Here is a 24,631-nt window from a genome sequence, read left to right on the forward strand (position 1 = left end):
GTGGCCATTTTGCAGTGGTAAATGCTACAGTTTCCAATTGTGCCCCCCAATATTGGGGATTCCTCCAGCACCTTTACAATCTCCAGTTTGCCTGAGAAGGTCTATGAAGTAAAAGCTTTGGCATGCAAGCCAAGGAAGTTGCAACATGTGTTGTTGACCTCTTCTTACATTAAGTAAGGCTTTTGACAAAGTCCCCCATGATATTCACAGAATCATAGAATCATAGAATCATAGAGTTGAAAGAGACCACAAGGGCCATCGAGTCCAACCCCCTGCCAAGCAGGAAACACCATCAGAGCACTCCTGACATATGGTTGTCAAGCCTCTGCTTAAAGACTTCCAAAGAAGGAGCCTCCACCACACTCCTTGGCAGCAAATTCCACTGTCGAACAGCTCTTACTGTCAGGAAGTTCTTCCTAATGTTTAGGTGGAATCTTCTTTCTTGTAGTTTGGAACCATTGCTCCGTGGTCCACTTCTCTGTAGCAGCAGAAAACAACCTTTCTCCGTCCTCTATGTGACATCCTTTTATATATTTGAACATGGCTATCATATCACCCCTTAACCTCCTCTTCTCCAGGCTAAACATGCCCAGCTCCCTTAGCCGTTCCTCATAAGGCATTGTTTCCAGGCCTTTGACCATTTTGGTTGCCCTCCTCTGGACACGTTCCAGTTTGTCAGTGTCCTTCTTGAACTGTGGTGCCCAGAACTGGACACAGTACTCCAGGTAAGGTCAGACCAGAGCAGAATACAGTGGCACTATTACTTCCCTTGATCTAGATGCTATACTCCTATTGATGCAGCCCAGAATTGCATTGGCTTTTTTAGCTGCCGCGTCACACTGTTGGCTCATGTCAAGTTTGTGGTCAACCAAGACTCCTAGATCCTTTTCCGCGTCAGCCTGCCAAACTGGCCAATGGCAGGGAGGGCCAGGCTCTCCAGTGGCCGGCCTGGGGAAACAACCAGGCTTCCCTCAGGTCTGCTCCCAGGGGATTTAAATTCAGCCCTGCACCAGTCCCTGGCGCCCAGCTCTTCCTCGTTGGATCAAGGAGCTGAACCTTTAAGAGCTTACTTCTTAAGCCCTGCTGCTTCAGTCTTGATCTGCTCCTAGTCCTCTTGGTTCCCTTATTTCCACTCCTTTTCTCCAGTGTTCCGTGCATCCCTTCCACCTCTGTTATTTTTAATTCCCCCATTAATTAGTGCTCCAGGAGAGGCACATAACACACACCTCTCCCATTAGCTCAACAGTAGTTTTACACAATATGGGCTCAGGGAAACCTACTTTCAGTCTTCCATCACTTTCTTTTTTTCTGGCTGTTTGTTGATCATTTTCACTGGTTGTTTATTGACTAAGACCCAGGGCATCTGACCACCAAGATTTTGTATGGAATCACTCGAGGAACTAGCAGTGAAGACAGCTTCCTTATATACTGCAACCCCTAAAGAAAACAGCTTCTCCCCCACATTGGGACAGTTAATGTTCCAATTCCCTCTCTTGCTTTTTCTCTCTTTATAGCCCTCATGCAGTTACTTGCACAGCTATGCAGCAACATGTGTTTGCAATGCATTCTAATGCCTAATCTAATTCACCTTTGTGCATGTCTGCCTGGCCTCTATCATCTTTCCCTCTTCATGTTTGACACTAGGGTCCTCCTCCCTCTATTGCCTTTTAGCTTTCACTTCAGAGATTCCAGTTGCGTTTAAATACTGTCTGTGTAATCAGCTTTATATTTCTGTAACAACTTGCATATTAGTCTTTGTCTTTCATAATGATTTGTAAAAAAAATATTCTATCCCCTGTTTGTTCTCTGAGTGCTAATTCACATTAGTATATGTGAAATGTAACTTAGAAGTGGCACACAGAGACTCTGAGCCAAAGTCTCGAAAGCACATGTTTGTCCGCTATGCATGAGTACTAACACATGGAGACGAGGATGCATAGATGCACCTGGGGCAATTAGGTTTCCCAGTTGCAGGAAGAAGCCTTATGTATATACAGCTGTATGTGCATTGGTCCGGTTTCAACTACAGGAATGTAGTATTGAGTGCACAGACATCGGAGTGGGACCGGTGGCAACAGCTCCCCCTACCCCCCCACTCTTTGCATTCAGTAAATGCATGGAGGGGAGTGTCAGTATTGAACTGCTATCCACATCTCAACCACATCAAGTTGCCACATTTCAAAAAGTAAAAACTCTTTTTAGGAAGACCCCAAAATTGTTAAGCTTTTTTTCCGATTGACTTGCCTAAGATCCAAGACAAAGCGCTGGATGTCAGTTCCACCTTTGAAATCCTGGTAATGTCTGGGAAAATATGGACATATGGCAATCCTATCTTATGGTGGAATAATGGCTGGCAGAGCAGTGTTGATTCACAGCAGAACATCCAGGGCCAGTGGTACTGGCATAGTGCCATAGCTCTGCTATGAACCAGTCCTGTGTTCCTTTCTTCCGTTATTCACATTCAGTGCAACAGCAGATAGGGTCAGGCTGCCACTGTTGGAATAACATGCTTCTAATAAAAATATTTCAGTAAGTGCTCTGCTTCAGCCAGAGCACAGGCCCTCCAATAGCTTTCACCCTGTGCTGCTTAGTAAGAATGGGTCTCCGGTGACCTATCCCATCATCCTTTGATTTTTGCCTCAGAACCCTCTCAGCCTCATAATATATGCCTAGTTTTCCACTTACTCTGCAGCCTCAGTGGCATAATGGAGATAATTTTTTATCTCTGTGATGAAGCCTGGCTGGCATTACATACCATCCTAAACTAGATTTTGAATTGTATTTCTACAGGAGATGATGCTATCATATTGACCTACTTACTCAAAAACACAGGCCCAAGTCTTATCCAACAGATCCATCTGCGATTCCTGCTCCCATTTCCACATTATATTTATGCTCGTGCGCTCCCTCTGCATTCCCCAGGGTGACATAAATTCTGCCTGCCAAACCCGCCGTCACCTCTCCCTCAAAAAGGATTGCTTCAAGGTCAACCAGTTACCTTGTAATGCACAGCTTAACCTGATTTGTGGAAGCCAGGCACCGAATCTCTAAAAATAAGACTAAAGGGAAGGGAAGGTTGCAAATTAAACTGTCTAGCTTATTTGCTGTAAGCAGAGAAATTTCATGCCTCCAAAGAGCAGCTCCAAAGATTTCTGCTGGAACCTTTCCTTGCCACATTAGGAAACGAAGCTTATTTTGTTGTTTCTCTCATGACTAGAGGTCTCCCTCCTCCCCACTCGAGTACCACTGAAAGATGTCCAAAAAACAGGAGGGGGGCAGAAAGCAAGTAGGATCCAGTGCAGCATCAATCTCATCAAGCATAAGGAGAAATCCTAATGAGAGTGATTGGATTAGCAAGATGTCACTGAAAGCGCTTGTCGCAAACAGAAAGGAAAACAAATGTTAACAATATAAATGGAAAGAAGGATCTTAATTTTCCTCTTGTAAGTTGAAGAATGTTGCTAATTATCCAAATCAAAATGTTGATTTGTAGCTAGCAGCGCTGCTTCTTTCCCATTAGCAAAGGGCGGGGCAGGGGAAGCAGAGCATATGGGAGGAAAGAAAAAGCCTCAGGAGGAAATCTCTAGGAAGAGGAACGCAAACCTAGGGATGAGCAAAACTGTCTATTTCCCACATCACTTTGTGACTGCAAAGCATTTTCCCCTTTAAACAATATTTGTTATTTTCACTAAAACGTGCATTTTAATGGTCATCTTGCCCAAGTACAGTGGTACCTCGGGTTACATATGCTTAAGGCTACATACGCTTCAGGTTACAGACTCCGCTAACCCAGAAATATTACCTTGTGTTAAGAACTTTGCTTCAGGATGAGAACAGAAATCGTGCTCTGGCGGCACAGCAGCAGCAGGAGGCCCCATTAGCTAAAGTGGTGCTTCAGGTTAAGAACAGTTTCAGGTTAAGAACGGACCTCCAGAAGGAATTAACTTCTTAACCCGAGGTACCACTGTATATGGATTTTTGTACACAATCCTTGGCTGGAGAAGTGCACTGCAATATTCAAGTAAGTGCAAATTTCAGAGGATAGCTATGAATTGTTTTGGAAAGTTTGCTTTTAAATGTGAACTGAATTGAAATGCTCCCCCATCTCTACATAGACCTGAGGAAGAAATGAGGAAAGCCAGAGGGCCTCAGATAATAAGGCCAGTAGTGAGATGAAAGAAAAGAGTTAGGGGACAAACCAGCACTGAGCCAGCAAGAAAACTGGATTAGGAATCCTCCTTTCCCAGCATGAGTTGATGGCTAGCAAATAATAGCCAGTGCAAAAAGCAAAACAAAAACCCCAAAAGCCCACCTGGTACTGCCTGCAGTGGTTCTGCACTACTTGGGAGTGCAGATGTGAGATGGATCACGTGCTTGAATGCTGCCTCTCATACAAAATTTCCTTCGCATGGAAAGACTAAACCAATCCTCCCGCCTGAACATTATAACTATTATAACTTTTCATAATAGGCATTGGTCACAATAGGCTGTGACCTATATCCTGCAGTGGATGGGGTACTGAGCATCGCCAGAAGGCAAGATAATGCATTAAATGGCTGTATCCAGGGACAGTAGCTTTTATGAACAGCTGCTCAATGGCAAGCTCTCACTATTTTAAAATGAATAAATTCACTGCTAACTAACATATCTTTATATTTATAGAAACGTGGCGCTGCAAATATGTCAGATGGTGCTATTGTGTTTCTGCACATATGCCTTTTTTCCTTATATGACAGTTTTGTAATTCGTTGAATTACTTATAGTTTAAACCCTGTTCCTTTAAAAGCTTCACGGAGAGCAATCTCATTTATCAAACCAGCCTGAGGCAAGGTTTATCTAAAATGTTTGGATAATTAGGAACGGGGAGGGGGGGGACTTCACACCTTTTCAGTGATAAGCCTATATAACACATGTGCTTGCAAATATCCATTTGCTACTGCAATACATTACAATTTCACATGAAAAACATTTCACACATACAACTTTAAGAGTCACAGTGTAAACAACCATAAGAAGATCCCTACTGGGTCAGACCAAAGGCCTCTTGGCATTCATTTCCCACAGTGGCCAACCAGTTCCCAACTAGTGAGGCAAGTCATGCCCCGTGTAACTCCTTGCCAATAGAAGTTTGGCAGGCGTCATCCCTGGTTTCTTTTAGATGTCTTTTAAAAAATGTCCTGCGTTCAGACAGACCTTTGGAACTTGATTTAAACAACAACAAGCGACCAATCTTTAAATTTCCATTAATGCTATTGTAATTTGTACTGATGTTATTCCAGTTGCATGCCATCATGCTGCACACTGTCTTGTTATTTTTATCAATAGAAGTGTGGTTTATAATTATTTAAATAAACAAATAAACAAAATATTCAGAAATATGCTACCTTTGATTCTGGAGACAGCATATAGTCATTATGACTAATTGCCATTGATAGCCTCTTGCTCCATGAATTGGTTCAATCCCACTTTCCAAGTTTGCCAACATCACTACAGTAGCAGAGAATGCTACAGTTTAACTATGCAAAGACGTCCTTCTATTCGCCTGTCCAGAATCTCAGACCCTCCAAGTGTCCCTATTTTCCAGGGACGTCCCTGATTCAGAGAAGCCGTCCCAGTTTCTGATTTGATCCCGGAATGTCCCACTTTCCCGTAGGATGTCCCTATATTCATTGGAGAAATGTTGGAGGGTATGGAGTTATCTGACCCCTGCGTCATCTGAAGGCAATCCTGTATAGGGAAGTTTTTAAAATGTTTAATGTTTTATTGTATTTTTTTATATGTTGGAAGCCACACAGAGTGGCTGGGGCAACCCAGTAAGATGTGTGGAGTATAAATCGTAAAATTATTAATATGGAATGGGATGTCCCTCTTTTCGTTAGAGAAATTTTGGAGGGTATGGAATCGTACACTAGTTAGCTGGTTGACCACAATGAGCTGTGCATGGATTTATTAAGTCCCTGTTTCAAATAACATATCCACATTATTATTTTCCTTTTCTTGTTCTCATGCTTTTAACAGTGTATGAAGTGATTATATGATTTCCAGACATGGAGATAAAATAATGAAAAATGCTTCATCTGCTCCATTCTTTTTAGTGAAAGGCACAGGCAGCCAAGACAGAAAAAAATATGGTAATACTGGGTTCATTTATTAGCACAAATTCACCGTGTCCTTAGGCAAGCCACTATTTCTTAGCCTCAGACTTCTCACCTGCTGTATGGGAATTCTAAAATGGGGCCACTACCTTACAACCTTGTAATAAGACACTGTGCCTGAATCACTTTGAAAACTATGACTCAAGGATAGCCAACATGATGCTCTCCAGGTGTTGTTGGACTCCAAGTCCCGTCAGCCTCAGCCAATGGTCAGCAATGGCGTGCGTTGTTCTCCAACAATGTCAAGAGGGCGCCATGTTAGTTATCTCTGCCATAAATGGGCTGTTGCATGCTTGTTACTAGTATTAATTTTGTACCAGTGAAACAAGTGGTCTATCTCTACTTTTCTTTTCTGAAGAACTGGTTCTACCATTAGACAGAGTGAGGTGGCCACCTGAGGCAGGCAATTTTAGATGTCACTGAAAGGTAGCAAATTGTTATTTAACTTGTTGTGCTTTCACTGCCAGAGAGGAGAAAAGGTGCTTGTGGAATTGTATGACCCATGTGCAGGGCCGTCTTACCCATAGGTGCTAGGGGTGCGGGGCACCCGGGCGCTGGGCTCTCAGGGACACCAGGCCGAGAGTCTGGGGCTGAGAGTTGAGTCCGGGGAAGAGTCCGTCCGTTGGTCAGAGCGCCGCGGTGGGCTCTTCTGTTGCAGGCGGCTCTGCGCCGCAGGTTTGGGGGCAACTGAGCCAGCAAGACACTAAGGCAGCCAGCCAGCTCCACCCTCCTGCGCGCCTGGGACTGGGCAACCTGGGGGGGGGCACCAGGTGAATTTTTGCACCCCGGTGCCACATATGCTTAAGACAACCCTGCCCACGTGTCAAAATAAGCTGAATAAGCTGACAGGCAGCAAAATGTACACAGTCCTATATAGCAGAATGCTGGGTTTAGCCTCACTTAATTGGAGGGGCACTACTCAAGCCTTGTAATGGAGGAGAGGACTATTTACAAAAGAAAAAGAAAATGTTATAGCTTAGTACTAAAGCACTGGGGGATGGGAATCACCTCTCAAGGTTGGACACCACATGCCTTACAGAATTATCAACTTATTTTAAGGACACTGTTATAGGCACGGACATAGCAAAAAGCCACCTTTCTGCTTGTGGAATGATTTTTGCTTGTGGAGTGACCTTTGGTCCAGGGGAGGTGATTTTTGCTGATTCTCCCTTTCCGCTACAGCGACCCCCTCCCTTGAGCTTCTTCTGGCAGATCCTAACTCTCTAGAACAACTCTGGGGTGGGGGTTCGCAAGGGGCTGCAGTGGGAAGGGGGGGGAATCAGCAAAAATCCCCCCCATTTCTCTTCCACTAGTGGACACCTCTGCTGGGTCCAAAGCTCTCTCACAAGTGGAAGGGCAGCATTGGATTTCACTTGTTGGTTTTCCATAAACTTTCCTGAAATGTAACTTTGCTTAGAATCTTAAGAGACTCAGGCTTCAACCTGACACTTACTCAGCGGGACGTGCCACTAAGTAAACAGGCATGCATAGGTCTGGGCTGTTATCCACATGTCTTCAGGGGTTTCTAAAGTTTATCATTATATTTTATTCTCACCAGTGCTCAGAAAATACCCGGAATGTTTACAAAAGGATGCAAATCAAACAGCCTTGAAATTCTCATATTCTAAGCTTTACAGCCTGCCTCAAACAGTTTGCGAAATGGGTTGTGCCATATACCAATGTGATTTTTTTTATTTAAAAAAAATGCCCATAAACCAACATCCCATGGTATTAGAGAACTGCCTGGGAAAAAAGCTTGCATTGAACTATCATGTAAAATGCATGTGTTAAGAATTCCATTCAGGCTGAGTCACACCGAGCTTCATGCTGTATTTGTAAAATTCATAAAGATGATATGAGAGCCTTATTGCCCCCAGGCTTGTTATTTCATCCCCTGGACACACATAAGCATATCATCCTTTCATAGGATTGATCAGCAAATATCCTCCAGAGCACTTAGATAAGAAAGCATCGCCTTCTGCTGCTAGCTTTTCGCTGCACTGCATTCGTTATGGTAGTGTCAAAAAAATATCCCACAAGGTACGATACCTTTTAAAATACTTCTTAGGTTTTTCTGTTGCTGTTGTTGTTAGGCACTTTGCCAAGTGGCACATGGTGTTATTTACCTTGATAAAGAATCACTGCACATAATTTGCTTCAGTCTGGGCAGGAATTAGCTGTAGAAGAAGTTCTGAAGCTGCTCACTCATTAGCAGCAGGCTCCCCATCTGCTTAATTGAAAGAGCAAATATTTGGAAACCTGCAGCCACGATTTAAAGCCGGGTCCCCTTGTTGTGAGATCTGGAGGAATGATTGTGGGTAATTGTTAGGTTGTCTTGCGTACACCTCTAATTACGGGACATCATTGATCAGATTCATTCACATGCCATGGTGATGAACTCCGTACAAGGGCGAAGACAGCAAGGATCCAATTAAAAATGCCTCTTTGAGGGGAAGACAAGTTGGTAAGACGGTGTTTTATTGCATCACAAATCCCTAACGGGATGTATGCCGGTTTCCTCACACATCTTGCTAGCTGCATGGGTAGGGATTGGATGCGCATCAAAAACTGTAGGCCTTGTAAAACGGGGTAGTTCTGATCTGGTGTAGCAAAGAAGTAAAGCCCTCTTTCCCCAATACCATTGTTATCAATCACCTCATGCACATCTGCCCCTGCTCTATTTGTTTGAAAAGGGAACTGTTATGTACTGAAGTTCTCACCCTGGGCCAGCAGGGGGATACTGTAGATAGTTTTCACTCAGGTCCACATATGCAAATAAGGGATTGAAAGTGATGTTCAGTGATTGGATAGTTACAGAAAATGGTTACTGTTGTGTTCTAGTGGAGCTCTATATAAGCAGGCTGGCTGAACCCTTCCGTTCAGTTCTGTTCTGGCCTGTGAATAAACAAGAGCTGTTTGAAGAATCACTGTGTCATCTGATATGTTCACCCGCAACTTAACAGAAACAGTAGACCATGTGCTTACCAGGAAGCAGACAAAGAAAATACTCTTCAGCTCAGGATCTCAATCCAGTGCCATCCACCAAAAAATACCGTATTTTTCGCTCGATAACACGCACCTGACCATAACACGCACATAGTTTTTAGAGGAGGAAAACAAGAAAAAAAAAATCTGAATGAAACAGTGGATGTATCATTTTTGTGCTTCATGCTGCGGCCACAGACATGTGATTTGACGGTGAGTTTGGGGTAGCCCAATGCAAAGATCCTGAGGATCCATGTGGATCCATGCTTTGTAACCACGTTTTTGCACCATTGCAGCCCCAGGCAACAGTGGGTGCGTGATTTTTTTGGTGCAGGCTGTAGCCATGGACATGCTATGTGATCTGATGGTGAATTTGGGGTGACCCAATGCAAAGATCCTGAGGATCCATGTGGATCCATGCTTTGTAACCACGTTTTTGCACCATTGCAGCCCCAGGAAACAGTGGGTGCATGATTTTTTTGGTGCAGGCTGTAGCCATGGACATGCTATGTGATCTGATGGTGAATTTGGGGTGACCCAATGCAAAGATCCTGAGGATCCATGTGGATCCGTGCTTTGTAACCATGTTTTTGCACCATTGCAGCCCCAGGAAACAGTGGGTGCGTGATTTTTTTGGTGCAGGCTGTAGCCATGGACATGCTATGTGATCTGATGGTGAATTTGGGGTGACCCAATGCAAAGATCCTGAGGATCCATGTGGATCCGTGCTTTGTAACCATGTTTTTGCAGCATTGCAGCCCTGTTTTTGCATCAGATCATTGCTATGTGATCTGATGGTGAATTTGGGGTGACTCAATGCAAAGATCCTGAGGATCCATGTGGATCCGTGATTGGAACCACGTTTTAAGTAGGGAGGGAAGGAAAAACATAGAAGCGACAAGGAGAGGGGTGTGCAGAGAAGCAGCTGGCTAAGAATGCAGGAGAGGGGTTTTACCGGAGGGAGGAAAGGAAGGCAAAAGTCCCCCCCCCCACAAGCCAACCAGCTCTCTCTCTCCCCCCCCCCCCAACCTGCATGTTGCCTTCGAGTCCCAGACGCACGGAGAGGAGCTTTCCACTCTGCTTGCCTGGAGGGGAGGGGTTTTCTCTGCTCTTTGTTCCGTTTGAGCAAACACAGTAAGGAAACAGAAGCCGGTGGGCAGTAAGACCCTGAGGCAGAATGCAGGAAAGCAGCAGCTTCCTCTTTCCTCCCTTCTCCGGACGATTTGATATTTGCCTGATTTTTGCCTTCACTCGCGCTTGTCAGCTCCAGGGACCACACATTCGCTCTATAACACGCACAGACATTTCCCCTTACTTTTTAGGAGAAAAAATCTGCGTGTAATAGAGGGAAAAATACGGTACTCAACTCGGGGGCCCATAACCCTTTGTGGGAATGTTGTGGATAGTAGGAGAGGATATATTGATTAAATATTATCCTTCCTCACTCACGCTCGTGAGTCATGTAGCAGAGCACATTCCCCTCCATACAGCAGGAAGCTAGTTTGCAGATTTGTTTGAATCTCTTTAGATTAGCAATGCAGTCTGGCTTGCCCAGATTGAATTTTGTTCCTGGTAAGTCCCCTTTGTTCCCTCTTAAAAAGAATAAAGACACAACAATCTTCCTTAGATAGTAACAAGAAGTTTACTTACATTCAGTTCACAGTATGATCCCTGAAAGCAGGCTTTGGCTTGTAGTTACAGTTAGAGAGAAAGGTGTAGATTCATCCCGTATGGGGATTTATCCCATGTGCTGCTGGCTGAGAGCCAGCAGTGCAGCCCAAGAGAAGGAGGAGTCAAGAGAGAAAGATGGCTGTGTGACTGGCGCCTTTGTAGGGTCTGCAAGGGTCACGCCCACCTACCTTGTCACATGCAGGGGGAGGATGCTCCAGACCAGGTGTAACAGGAAGTTATACTAGCTGGAGTAACATCCCCCTGTCCATGTCCATTCTAGGGATACAAGGAATGTTGTATTTGACTGCTCCAATGGATTACATCCCACAAATTCTACAACAGCAAACTGTGACAAACTGTGTTGTGTGATTTAGTTCATGTGTTACCTGGATGAGTTCAATCCCACACTTTATCTACCTAAATTTATCATGCATATGATGGGTGATGTTCTGATGCCCCACCCCACCCCCGTAAGTAACCACTAAGGCTAATGAATGGTGCACTTGTATAGCTCCTGATATATTTGTTACTGCAAACTTGATACAAGACGCAGGCAAACTACATTACATTTCCATCCTATTTTCCAAGAATCATCCTTCCTTCCGAGGCTCTTCTAGCCTCCATCTCCTCCCCCATTTTATCTTCACAATAACCAGTGAGGTACTGTAGATCAATCTGAGAAATAGATTCTGGCCCAAGTGAATTTCATTTAGGGTGGTAGTGCCAAAAAATGAAGAAGGCAAAGGAAGGCACAGATCTGCACAAAATATGTGGACTGATTTAGATGGATAGGTGAAAATTTAGAAATAAGCACTTTAATTGAAATGGAAACACAGTAAATCTTACCAAATGGGAAGACCGATCAAGTTACCAGGGTCCTGCTCTCCTTTCTTGCTTTTTTTAAAAAAAAATCTTAAAGCCAAACTTGGAGCCAGTAGCCCTTCAAAAAGAGAAGATGCCTTCAAATAAAGGAGTGTCCTCTGGTAGCCTTTGAAACAGACGCCTGTCTCTGTAAAGTAGCCACCCTGATTTTGTGACTGAGTGGAGATGTGAACTCAGGTTTCCCTGGTTCTGGTCTGAAAGTCTTAACTACTGCACTAAGCTATCTCTTCTAAATACGATACTTGAATGTGAAACAAAGGGATTTTATTCAAACTGTACAGCCCTTTCAGTTATATATAAAATGGCTCCTGTTCTATGTTTCTTTCTCTGCCTTGCTTGCTGTTTCCCACAATTGCTCCCTTAACACTTTTGCTCTTAACTTAAGTCACTACCATTGCTCCTCCTCTCTGTGACACCGTTATTGTGCGGATTAATCTGTGAAGTGCCATATAAGATGTAGCAGGAGTTTTGACTTGATGACATTTTGATTTCTTTCCAGCATGATGATTCTCAAGACTTGGGTGTATTACTTGTTTCAAGGGGAGATTCTATCACTGTTTCTAATATATGCAAGTTCTGCAGCAGCATTGTGGCTATGGAGAGGAAACGAAAACTTGATCTTAGCCAGGAGCCAGACCTAAAAGGAAACTATTTTCACTTTAGTGCCAAGATTAATCTTTGTAACTTTTTTTAAAATTTGAAAAAATCTTTATACTGTCAGCATTAAGTGCGCGGGGGGGGGGTGGATATCATGATGGTGAACAACATAAAATCTACCATAAAACTAAATGCATAAAACCAAATACAAAATACATCACAAATCAATAGATCAGATTAATACATCAGCATAGCTCTATCGCCTCTTAGGGAAAGCCTGCGTGTGACTCAGCCAGGGTGAATTTAAGGAGGTGCCTAAATGTCAGTATTGTAGATGCCTGCCTGATGTTCATTGGAAGTGCATTCCAAAGGGCAGGTACCACCACCCTAAAGGCCCTAGTGCAGAGGTCGGCAACCTAAGGCCCATGGGCTGGAAGTGGCCCATGAGGGTCACTTAATCGGCCCATGAACCGCCCCCGAACCGAGCTGCCTGCTTGGTGAGTCCCTGTGTGCTGCGTTAAACCGGCGCAGCGAGGCGCAGGGACTCTCTTCCACGGCTCCGGAAATAACATCTGCGCATGCCCAGGCACCGGGGATGTTATGAAGAAATAGAGTTGGGTTTCATCACTGATAACAGCATGCTCCAAAACCTCTAGTGACCAGCTCCCAACAGCTTCATATAGATCAAGGATTTCTAAGCTGTGGTCCTTCAGATGTTGCTGAACTAAAACATCACTGGGATTAAGAAATGGATCCTTATTGACCAAGGGGCAGCATGATTATCTCTTTCTAATTGCCCAAATACTGCCAGCTTGATTAATTTCCTATTTGCATCTTCCGACACCCGTTAAATGTGCTATACTCTCTTGAGAGCATTTCCCTACCTGCCTTTCTGGGTAATGCTTTGAATTAAAAGAAAGGCTGTTAATAATTTAATAACAGAAAGACAATTTGAAATTAATAATATCAAGGTGTGAAAATATAGAGCCTTATTCTAGTTAAAATAACAAGGCAGAATGAATACACATTGGGAGAGATAGGCAGCAGCAGAGCAAATATCTATCAAGGCAGAGGTTCTACTGAAAAGTAAGTTGCTCAGACTGAGGATCAAGACCACAGACAACAGATATATAAGGTCAGGCCTGCCTGAGAGCCCCAGACATCTGTAGCAGTGACACTGCAAGGCTACCACTTTCCCCTTCCTGAAAGCTTCAAGGTATTATATGGCTCCTTTGCCCTGCTATAGGAGATCTCTGTGGTCTAAACCACTGAGTCTCTTGGGCTTGCTAATTGGAAGGTTGGCAGTCCAAATCAGTGTGATAGGGTGAGCTCCTGTTCCTCTGTCCCAGCTTCTGCCAACCTAGCAGTTCAAAAGCATACCAGTGCAAGTAGATAAATAGGTACCACTGCAGTGGGAAGGTAAATGGCGTTTCCGTGTGCTCTGGCTTCCGTCACGGTGTTCCATTGTGCCAGAAGCAGTTTAGTCATGCTGGCCACGTAACCCTGAAAGCTGTCTGTGGACAAATGCCGGCTCCCACAGGCTGAAAAGCGAGATGAGTGCCACACCCCATAGTTGCCTTTTACTGGACTTAACCATCCAGGGGTCATTTACCTTTACCTTTACCTCTGCAGTGAAAGAACTTGAACATTAAATTCTGTATCTGCTGAACTCATTCTGCAGCCAGATTCTTATTTCTAAATGTCCGGGTCCTCTGAGCACTGCAAATGGGACAGCTCAGAATTCTCTACCTATAGTAATGGAATCTGCAGACGCTTGATAAACTTGAAGAGACCATAACAGAAGAGCTCAGTGCTGTGATGCAGGCTGTATTAGGGGCTTCCTCACGGATGGTGTGAGCTGTCTGATGTTGGTTTACGACAGATCAGGTATTGATCAGTGCTTAACTAAGTTCATGCAGCTCTGTGCTGCCTGCTGAGTAGCTAAGCTAAGCATTTCCGTGAGATCAAAGCACATATCTTCAAATATCATAACTTCTGTTTTGCAAAAGCAGCTCTACTGATCACCCGTATATCATAAAGCCAGTTTAAAACAGAATCAGCACTCTGCCTTGGGGGCAAATTAGTAAGCGAGCATTGAAGAGACTTATATATATATATCTCTAGTTAGACCACAGAGTGAATCCTTCTCCATATTTGGGGACCTAACCTATTTGGTGAAGGAAAACCAAATGGAGATGAGGAGCATCCAGTTCTGGCAAAACCATCCCTAGAGGTTGAATGTGAAAATGGTTATGATCCTCCAAGTGGGGGGAGGGGCAGGTAGAACTAGATACTGGAAGCACACGGACGCAGATAGCCATTCAAAGAAGCCAAACCACCAGAGGCTAAAACACATGTGGAAAGAGACACCATGTACAGGTGCTAGACACCTCCAAGCCAAGATGGCTGAGTTTTAGAGCTTGGTGTTGAAGGAGAGCATAGTAGACATAACAGAAACCAGGTGAAATTGAAAGAACTGGTGAGACACAGTTATCTCTGGATACAAACTCTATAGGAAGGACAGGTATTCCCATACTTCTATCCTTGGGTCTAGTTTGACCTTGAGATAAATGTGTGTTAACTTTGGGCCAGGGAACACAAGGCTGTACTTGCAGTGTTATCTTGGTTTTGTCCCCATTTAAGGACAGCATTCCTCACTTGTCACATTTGGAAGAGTTTCAAAAGCAGCTTGTGATGCAGAGCGGCAACTGCTCCTAGGGAAATAAAAGAGTTAAAGATCTCATATGCAAAGCCCTTATATTTGCATAAATGAGCTCTTGGGGTGTCGAATGTATGCAGCAATTCAGTAAACTCATATTTGCTTAACTTTACACAGGTTAGAAAGTCCCTGTTAACACTGTAATGGGGTGATTTGGCTCACATTTTAAAACTATGATGTGTATATCATGGCATTAGCATCCTCTTCGTTGTTTCGGGATGCACTAACTGAGAAATAAGAAGGAAATGAATATTCTAATTACTGGCTCTGAAATGTACTTAAGTATCAATTTCATGCATTAAAAATATAAATAAATCATAAATAATATTTTGTGGCTTTTTTGGCTTCTTAGTGTTTGTTTTTACCATTCACAAAGGCCTTTTCATTTCACATTTGAGAAATTGTCTCTTGATTCCATTTCCTCTTCTAATTACAATCCCATTTCCTTGCAAAAAGCATCCCCGTGTTTCTACTCATCTCTCTAGTTGTAATCTTCATAATTGTGTCCCATCCCATTTTCAATTTGGCACTGCCCAGACTTCTGAGCTCCATGTGGTTCACAATAACCTTTTATTTTCTGCCAACCTCTTTCTTTCCCCCTTGTCTTTCAGGATTTTGGTGCTGTATCCATTAATTCATTCTTCCTAAACCTATTTTGGTGGCTCTTCTCCCTTTCTTTCTGATTTTGGCTTGCTTTGGTGGTTAAGAAGTTATCCTTTCACGGGATCTCCAGAGGGTATTATTTTCCCTGTACATTTCCCGCTTGAAATCAAGCATCCAGATGGACAAGACAGGGAAAACCACCTGAGAGAAATCCACTTGAAGGCAGTCTGAAAATTTCAGGTGCATCTGGTCACTAGGGCAAGGTGGGGAAGACCCTGCCATTGTGGTTTTTTTTCTGCACCCAAAGTTAAGAGTACAGCAGATCTGTGTTTCATAGAATCGTCTTCATACAATTTCTGTCATTCAGAGATTCCCTGGAGTCCTTTCTGTCCATCTTTCTTGGTATAAGCAGAACCAAAAACATCACAGGTACATCTAAGCACTTGAAACTGAATCTTAGAAATGTAAATTTTCTAGGTGTCCAACTTTTCTCAGAAGTGGTTGTTCCTTCAATGTCTGGTGACTGTGTCTGAGAATTGCTTAGGTGTCCACTTTATCTCTGCAAGGGAGGAGGATGGGGAGAAAATCAGAAGAAGTTGACTCAGTCTCCGGTGACCCTCTGGCTCTGCCTCATATTAGCTGTGCTGTCCACTACATCACCAGCTCCAGTAGTTACCAGCTACCACTGTAATGCTCAAATTTACCTCCTTACCAGGACCATCCAGATAACAAGATGAGAATGGCAAAGGCACTGCTTTTGAAAAGCAGACAAGCCATGGCAGCGGCATAATGGAAACTGATCTCCTCTAAAAAGGAGGATAGACAGAGTTGACACATGACAGATGTCATTTTGCTATTCCACAATTGCACCATATATTACTTTTATGCAATATTGAGCTAGGAGAAAGACAGTAGCAGTGAAACATCTCTTTGTGGGTGGGGCAAATCCACTAGCGTTATTAGAATTTAGGTTTTCCACTGACTCACTGGAATCTGAAAGAAGATATATAGAGCTGGGCATCACGTGACAGTGTACCAGAAATCTCTGGCCATTTCAAATGTATTTTAAATAGCATGGGATACAAGATGGAACCCTTTCAACCCTCATCAAAGCTATGGATTAGACAGCATCAGTCTCCTGGCTGTAATCCTATATACGCTCACCTAGAAGTAAAACACTAATGGCAAAGCCCCATTTATCTAGCTGGAAAAGCCTGTTGGAACACAAATGTCTCCAGCTGTTTCCAGAAGGTGCTGGCAGCAGGCATCCAGCATATGTTAATAGGAATGCTATTCCACATAACAGGGGCAGCCAGATTAAAAGACTTGGTCCCAGTTACTGTGGAGTGCACTTCTGCAGACCGAGCCATCAAGTTGGCTCAGTAAATGGAGCATGAGACTCTTAATCTCAGGTTCGTGGGTTCAGGCCCCACAACGGCAAAAGATTTCTGCATTGCAGGGAGTTGGACTAGATGCCTCTTATGTTCCCTTTCAACTCTTCAATTCTATGATTCTTCAATCTACTGGGTATGTAAGGGATAAGGTGGTATCTCAAATAACCTGATTCTGAATTGTATACATGTTAGTACCAGTACATTGAACTTGGCCTGGTAGCAGATTGGCAGCTGGTGCAAATCCAGCAAGGGAGGTGTCGTATGCTGGTGGCAGATGGCCCCCACAAGCAATCTAGCCACCGTGTTCTGTACCAGCTGCAGCCTCCAGAGCAACCCAAGAGTAGTCCCACATGAGTGAAACACGACACCATAAAACAATTTCTGCCCCCGCCCCCCACAAATCTTATCCTAGCCAAGATACTATAGAAAAAAGAAGTGATTTCCCCCCAACTTTCTCCCTCATCCAACAGATTGTAGAATCTTTCTGTTACATACTTTCTACTATTTTTCTAAGCTTATACATTTTATTTCTCTAAGGTTACACATTTTTGAGAGTAAGTGTGGAAGCTAAGCTGTCTCTAGAGAGTCCCCATAAATACTACCTCTCTCTACAAGGTTTTCAACCTCCCAAAAATTGATGGGGAAAGCTGTAAGTGCAGATTATTAATACAGTCCACCCTGAAAGCATGTATACTAAAACAACAGTAACAAATAAGGTAGCTCTCAGTTATGACCCTGCTATTTCTCAAGGTCAAGTTTCTGCAGGTTTCCATCTCTAAATTTCAGCACAGATCACCTCTGTATCCCTATGGCCATTGTTTCTCAACAAAACCACCTGCCATCACCTTCCTGCCATGTGCCACAGAGCAAGACCTTCCACACACAAAATCCACAACTGCTTCAAATTATTTTAGAGCATTTAAGCTGCATTCAGAAATGGTCTTTATTGCATTCATTTTACAGGATATAATCATAGCGCATCTGTCCTCATTTCTAATATTCCTTTTACCTGATACATTACGGAACTATGGCTTTTTGATCAATATACCGCAATGTCACGCTAAATTTCATTCACACGAGTGGGCATGGTGTGACACAATTAAGGTCACTGGATAAGTCACCACTTCCCCATCCTTTCTGTGCATATGGGCTTCTGTTCCCCTACAATTCACCATGCAGTATGCCAAAATAACACCCCAAATTTCATTATGTGAATGATGGGAGCATGATCTATGAAAGCCACAGGAAAATTACAATGTAAAGCTCCCACAATATTCCAAGCTTCCAGGGTTGCAAGTGGTTTTTTTTTCTGTTAAGAATTAACACAGAAATGAGTGCTCAACTTCTGCTAAATTCCACTAGCTTTCCAGAAGTGGAATTTACATCATGCAAAATATTGCACAAAATGCAAAAATTAGCAGGTAAGGAAACACTGGGGAAACTGAATAATATGCTGTCTGAATGCAGCCTTAGGGCACAACCATGCTACAAAAAGCAGAAGCTGTGGCTGGAAGACAACCAAACAGGCTGATCTTATGGTCTTGCCATACTGACCTTGCTATACTATGCCTTTTCATTCTGCCAGTTGTGCCTTCCAATTCGAGACAGCTTATTGCCAGCATATTGGACTTGGCTAGCCTGTGTACACTCAGCAAAGTTAATACCACCGCAATAGCTGATGAAACAAAAAGCTGTAGCAACACCAATGATCCAGCAGTGTCCACAGCAACTCCCCTGGCACTCACCAGTTGCAACAACATGCTCTGATGCCCCCATATTACCTATACATGGAAGTTACGGTACCAATCAAAATGAATCACTGATCTACTGCATGATGTCATACAGGGGTGCCAACTTGAATAAAATATTGGGGGGCCCAAGTAAGCCCCACCCCACATAATTGATTACAAGAAGTGGCACACGCACACCATTTGAATGGCAATGCCCATCAATTTTGGAGGGGACTAGCGCCCTCAAATATTTTATTGGGGAGACAAAGGGCCCATAAGAGTTGGTTCCTATGATGTCATAGAACCAAGAACACCATGAGAGAAAGATCACCAGAACCTGCAGTGCTTCCCTGGAAGATGTTTCCATAATACTCTAAGTAGGATTTCCTGTTAAATTCCTGCTTTCCTGAGTTGTGTGAATGCTTAACATTTTGTTGTTAGAAATCCATGGGGTTCTGTTGATATGTACTACTTCTCAAAGTGGTCTACACTGTTTGAGATAAGGAGAGGGTATAAACCAAGGCTGTCATTATTACATTTTCATTTACTTCTTCAGTGCTTGTTATTCTTTTAGTGTTGTGATGGAATTGATATTTAAATGGTTAGGAAATTGATATTTTCTATGGTTTTACACCATATTGAATTTGAACTTGGGATATATATATATATATATATATATATATATATATATATATATAGTGAGCTGCTTTGTGGAGCATGGTTCTCAAACAGTGGACTATAAATCATTTAAATAAATAAAATAAATGTTAAGTTACACAGACCAGAAACAGACAGATCTGCCCATCCTGACTTGTGAAGGGCGAAAGCTGCTGGGATAGGATTTTGAATGGTTAGTGGGGAAAGGGTTAACAACCCTTCTCCCATCATTTATCCACTCAAAATCACAGCCTCGGAAAGCTCCTTTTCCTATTAAAAAGTCAGGACTCATTACACATATTTGCATGTAATCTCTAGCTTGCCCCTGTTTAACTTCAATTGCTTTTTTATGCACGAGGCTAACAATGGAAAACTTTTAAACAGTATTGTGACAACAAATTAACCTAACCAGTATGGACATATGTTTAAAAGGAAGGCCACCATGCAATTAATTAGCATTTCTCTGCCTGCCTTCTCCTCCCATGAAAACAAACAAGGGACTGGTGGAGCAAAGGATCCACAAATTGATGCATCCTCTGACCTTTTTTTTTTTTTACATTTGTTTCTATTCTTTCAAATAAATAAAACAATTAAATCTAGAAACAAGAAGTACATAGAGTGTGTCTCTCTTTACAGGTCACCTATGTTTGCTTCACTGTTCTCATACATCAAGCGTCAGAGAATCACAATGCCTCCAAACAAGATGTTACAATCATAGCAAGAGCTTTCTCCGAAAAGAAGCCTAGTGGCTGAAAGGAGGTTCTTCTGCTGTTTGCATAAGTCAGCCAAGGATATACAATGGCACCTCAGATTACATACGCTTCAGGTTACAGACTCCGCTAACCCAGAAATATTACCTCGGGTTAAGAACTTTGCTTCAGGATGAGAACCGAAATCATGCTCTGGCGGCGTGGCGGCAGCAGGAGGCCCCATTAGCTAAAAAGGTACCACTGTATTTGGATTCCTGCATGGCTCACTGTTGGATGCAGGCTTCCTCTGTACTTCTATGGTGTGTCCACATCTAAAGAATTTAACAATCCAGTCACACTGATGCAGAAAATTCGTTGGTTTTCTTGCAGCAGATTATTTTTAAAACATTTTTATTAGATTTTACAATTTTTAACAATAGTTTACAAAAATCACATAACATAAAAAATAGAAAACAATTCCCCAGAACCTCCCCGCCCCCACCCCCCGGGCTTCCCTCAACCCCCTCTTCTGGTTTTTAACATATTGACTTTCCCTGCTTCTTATATTATATCTTCATATTGCATTCTTAATATCCAATAACGTTATTCTCTTATCATTGTAATAATTTCTTAAAAGTAGCTATATTTACTTTATATATTGTAAGTGTTTACTCAAACCCTGCTAGTGAGTCCATTTCTTTACATTGCTTCTGTAAATACCTCTCTGTTGTCTTTATCTCTCAGTCTTTCAGATAATTTTGCCATTTCGGCACACAGTATTCCATCAGTATTTCTTGCCAGTGTTTTTTCGTTGGTATTTCCTCATTTTCCCCATCTTTTTTCCATCTTTTCTTGCAGCAGATTAAAATGGCTGCTATCTGTCTGGAAATGGATGCCAAAATGTGTAAGGAGTACTCACTCGCCTTGGAGGCTGGCTGAAGGAAGTCCAGATCAATGAGATGTAGCTGGCAATTAGGAGGTTGCTTTATATGGAGTCAGATCACCAGTCCATCTAGTTCTGGAGCTGCCCAGAGTGGCTGGGGAATCCCAGCCAGATGGGTGGGGTACAAATAATTAATTATTATTAAATTAGTATTATTATGTATTAAAATATCTATTTCTACATTAACTGGGGTTCTAGATTGAATTTACGACCTTTTGCATGGATTTATGTTTGTCAGCTATAAACAATTTTTTTTTAATGTCATAGAACCAGCAACACCACAGAGGTAGAGGAAGCTTCCCAAGGGGAAAAAAACATATATATATATTAAAAAGCCTAGATATTTTTGTTAGCGATATGGCATGGGCTGAGTAAAACACTCCTGGCAGACTATTTTGGCACCTTTGCCATCAACAAATTGTACAGCCAGAGTGCAATGAATGTGGTCAATGGAGCAATCGTTAAACAATATGAAGCAGGCTGCCTGCAGACCATTTAAAGCTAGTTGTGATTAGAGAGCGGGAGGGTTTTAATGATACATACTTCTCATTGGAGGGTATGTATCTACCCTAATCGCCACTTATTTAAGTTAGATTTGCCATTCTCTGCCCAGGTCCTGGTAACTGGCACACAATTTACCCCTTAAAAAAAGATTAGCTATTAAAACGGTATTACTTTAAACTTTAAAATTAAGGGCAATTTTAAAAGATACCTACAGTGCTTAGTTGCATTATGTTCCATCCCCCTCCCCCAGTATTTTATTCTCAAATAAAATGGCAGTGGCAATGATTAGATAACATGGAGCAGTTACACGAAGGGGAAGCTGTATTGTGAAAGCCGTTAGCAGAGGAAGGCAAGAAAAGGAAATTGGGTATTCTGATGCATCTGGAGACTCAGACAAGCAACTCAGTGTGTTAATATGGAAGCACCACTCCTGAAAGCCTTTCTCTCTTCTCATACCTTAAAACTGGGAAATGCGGAAGAACATTAATTAAAATAATTAATGCAAACAATTATAATTGTGAGCCAGCATGGTGTAGTGGTTAAGAGCGGTAGACTCGAAATCTGGTGAACTGGGTTCATGTCCCTGCTCCTCCACATGCAGCTGCTGGGTGACCTTGGACTAGTCACACTTCTTTGAAGTCTCTCAGCCCCACTCACCTCACAGAGTGTTTGTTGTGGGGAGGAAGAGAAAGGAGAATGTTGGCCGCTTTGAGACTCCTTTGGGTAGTGATAAAGCGGGATATCAAATACAAACTCTTCTTCTTCTTTTTTTTCTTCTTCTTCTAATTGAAATCATTTCAATTATTCTATCCACACACCACATTGAATCCACATTTGTTTATGAATTGTTGCTTATATCATGCAACCAATGTTTATTTCATTTCTTTCTTTATTTTAAATATGTCTGTTATGGCAAAGTCCTCCCAAGATTGTTCGTGTGCATAATAAAATGAGCTGGGCATGGGGACCAAAAGGGCAGGATATCAAAGTTAATAGAAATAAATGAAATAAGTAATATATAAAAATTGTAACACCTCATTACAATAAAACTAAAACAGGCATCTAAAAGCATTATACTTCTACAAAACCAATTTAGTTTGGTTTGGTTTTTTTAATCCAGCAGCAATGTGAAATAGTGGGAAATGCATGGTGCATTATAGGAGCCTTACCCAACCTGGTGCTATCCAGATGTTTTGGACTACAACTTCCTCCATCTCTGACCATTGACTATGCTGGCTGGGGCTGATGGGAGTTGTAGTCCAAAACTCATGGAGGCTGTGGTAGGCATAATGGGAGGGAAATAAAGGTCTTTGTCTAAACTTTAACTGCTGGAAGAGAGCAAGGATAAGGAATTGGAGCAAAGGGAAGGTGTATCAATGTTTTAGAGGAGTCACCAGCAGCTTTTGCAGCAAAGAAATATTTGAAGAATGTAAGAGGAGAAGGGGGTCAATGGCGATGCTGACACCACAAAGAGGAGGACAGGGTGTACTGGGCAGGGATTTCTTTTAGCCAGGGTACAAGGGTTCCAACAACGATAGGAGCATTGGCCAGCAAGGAGGTACATTGGCAGGAATGAGCCAAGTACCCCTAAGTTACAATTACCTGGACTGATTGAGACCATAGGTTAGATGTGATTTCTCCAGGTAAAGACACAGCTTGCAGAACAGGTGAAGTTGGCAAACGACATTCCAGACCACTGCCCTTTGTGGGTATTTAGGAGAATTGGTGGATGGAGGACTCAACATATCCCCCAAGATGAGAACCTGCTTTTTTCAGTGGAGTGTAACCCCATCCAGATGCTTCAACCAAGAGTACCTGTATCTTGCTAGGATTAAACTTGAGTTTGATCAGCTTCATGCAATCCAAAGCATGGCCCAAAACACCAGTTCAGAATTTCAGCTGCATTCCATCTGTATATTGGAAATAAGAGAGGGTTCACTTCCAAACATATGACAGCCACTGATTATGGAGCTTTGAATGGAGCGATGGAAGGTGGCTCCTAATGCATTTGATATCCATATGTGAAAGTTCTACTAGAATGAAAGAACCCAAGGAAAGCTGAAATGACACAATTAAAATCTCAAGCTACTCATTCAGAATTTATGATTCACATTGTAAGTGCTACCATATGCTTTTCAAGCTGTAGCAAGCACCCTTGTGGTTCTATGGGTAACAAGATCAAGAATAATAAGAGCAAACTTGATCAAAATAAAGAACACCATTATGCAAACAGTATAGATGAACTTACTCATTATGAGAAATATAACCAACTGAGTGGTGGCAAAGGGTTGTATACAGTGAAAATTAGCAATGAAACTGTGTGCTGTTTTTTAAATTCTGTTTTCACTGTTACTAAAAGTTGCCTTCTGTCCTTCTGCATGTTCAGATTTGAATTGTGCAGGGTAGCACTAAAAAGAAATTCACTCCATCAGAATCTCAACATTCTTAGGGCTATACTCAAAGTTTGTATGCAGATACATTTAGTATGAAAGGAATTTCACCTAAATTCCCACTTTTCTTACCTTTGCTGTTTCCACCTGCTCAATTAGGATCACATAACATGATGACACATCAGAGGAAGGACAATACTGTGAATGGTTGCTGTGAATGGCTAGACACATTCACACTGCTCCAAAAATGTCTAAAAGGGGGGGTGTTTTTTGAAAGTAACAACAGCTTTCATTTGGCTTTGGGTAAGGATAAGCAAATTTCTCCTATTCCATTCTTTAATTGTTCTTTTGATTTTGTTTCTCCTGTATTTCGCTTACCCAGCATTCTGGTTTATTCTGGAATTAGAACATGAGCACAGTGGTACCTTGGTACTCAAACTGCTTGGCTCCCGAACCCTGCAAACCCAGAAGTAAGTGTTATGGTTTGCAAACGTTTTTCAGAAGCCGAACGTCCGACGCAGCTTCTGTTTGAGTTTGGCTTCTGCAGGAAGGTCCTGCAGCCAATCAGAAGCCACACCTTGGTTTCAAACTGTTTCAGGAGCTGAACAGACTCCCAGAATGGATTAAGTTTGAGAACCAAGGTAGTCTGAAGCAGCTTTTGACTTCCAGAGAGTAGGACTTGAACCAATGGCTTCACATTACAAGAAAGGAG

At 42.5% G+C, this 24,631-nt stretch overlaps 1 long non-coding RNA gene across 1 annotated transcript; it reads right to left on the reverse strand.

Annotated features, from left to right (window-relative positions):
• Positions 1-14,922: 14,922 nt before the first annotated feature.
• On the reverse strand, positions 14,923-24,064 carry LOC310760104. Its single transcript, XR_014546776.1, has 3 exons — positions 24,052-24,064; positions 23,345-23,439; positions 14,923-15,004 (listed from the first exon to the last, which is right to left on the reverse strand). It is a non-coding gene; the product is annotated as an uncharacterized lncRNA (long non-coding RNA).
• Between the last annotated feature and the right edge of the window lie 567 nt (positions 24,065-24,631).

The sequence above is a fragment of the Podarcis filfolensis genome (genome assembly GCF_964270895.1).
Source record: "Podarcis filfolensis genome assembly, chromosome: 3".
Lineage (NCBI taxonomy): Eukaryota > Metazoa > Chordata > Lepidosauria > Squamata > Lacertidae > Podarcis > Podarcis filfolensis.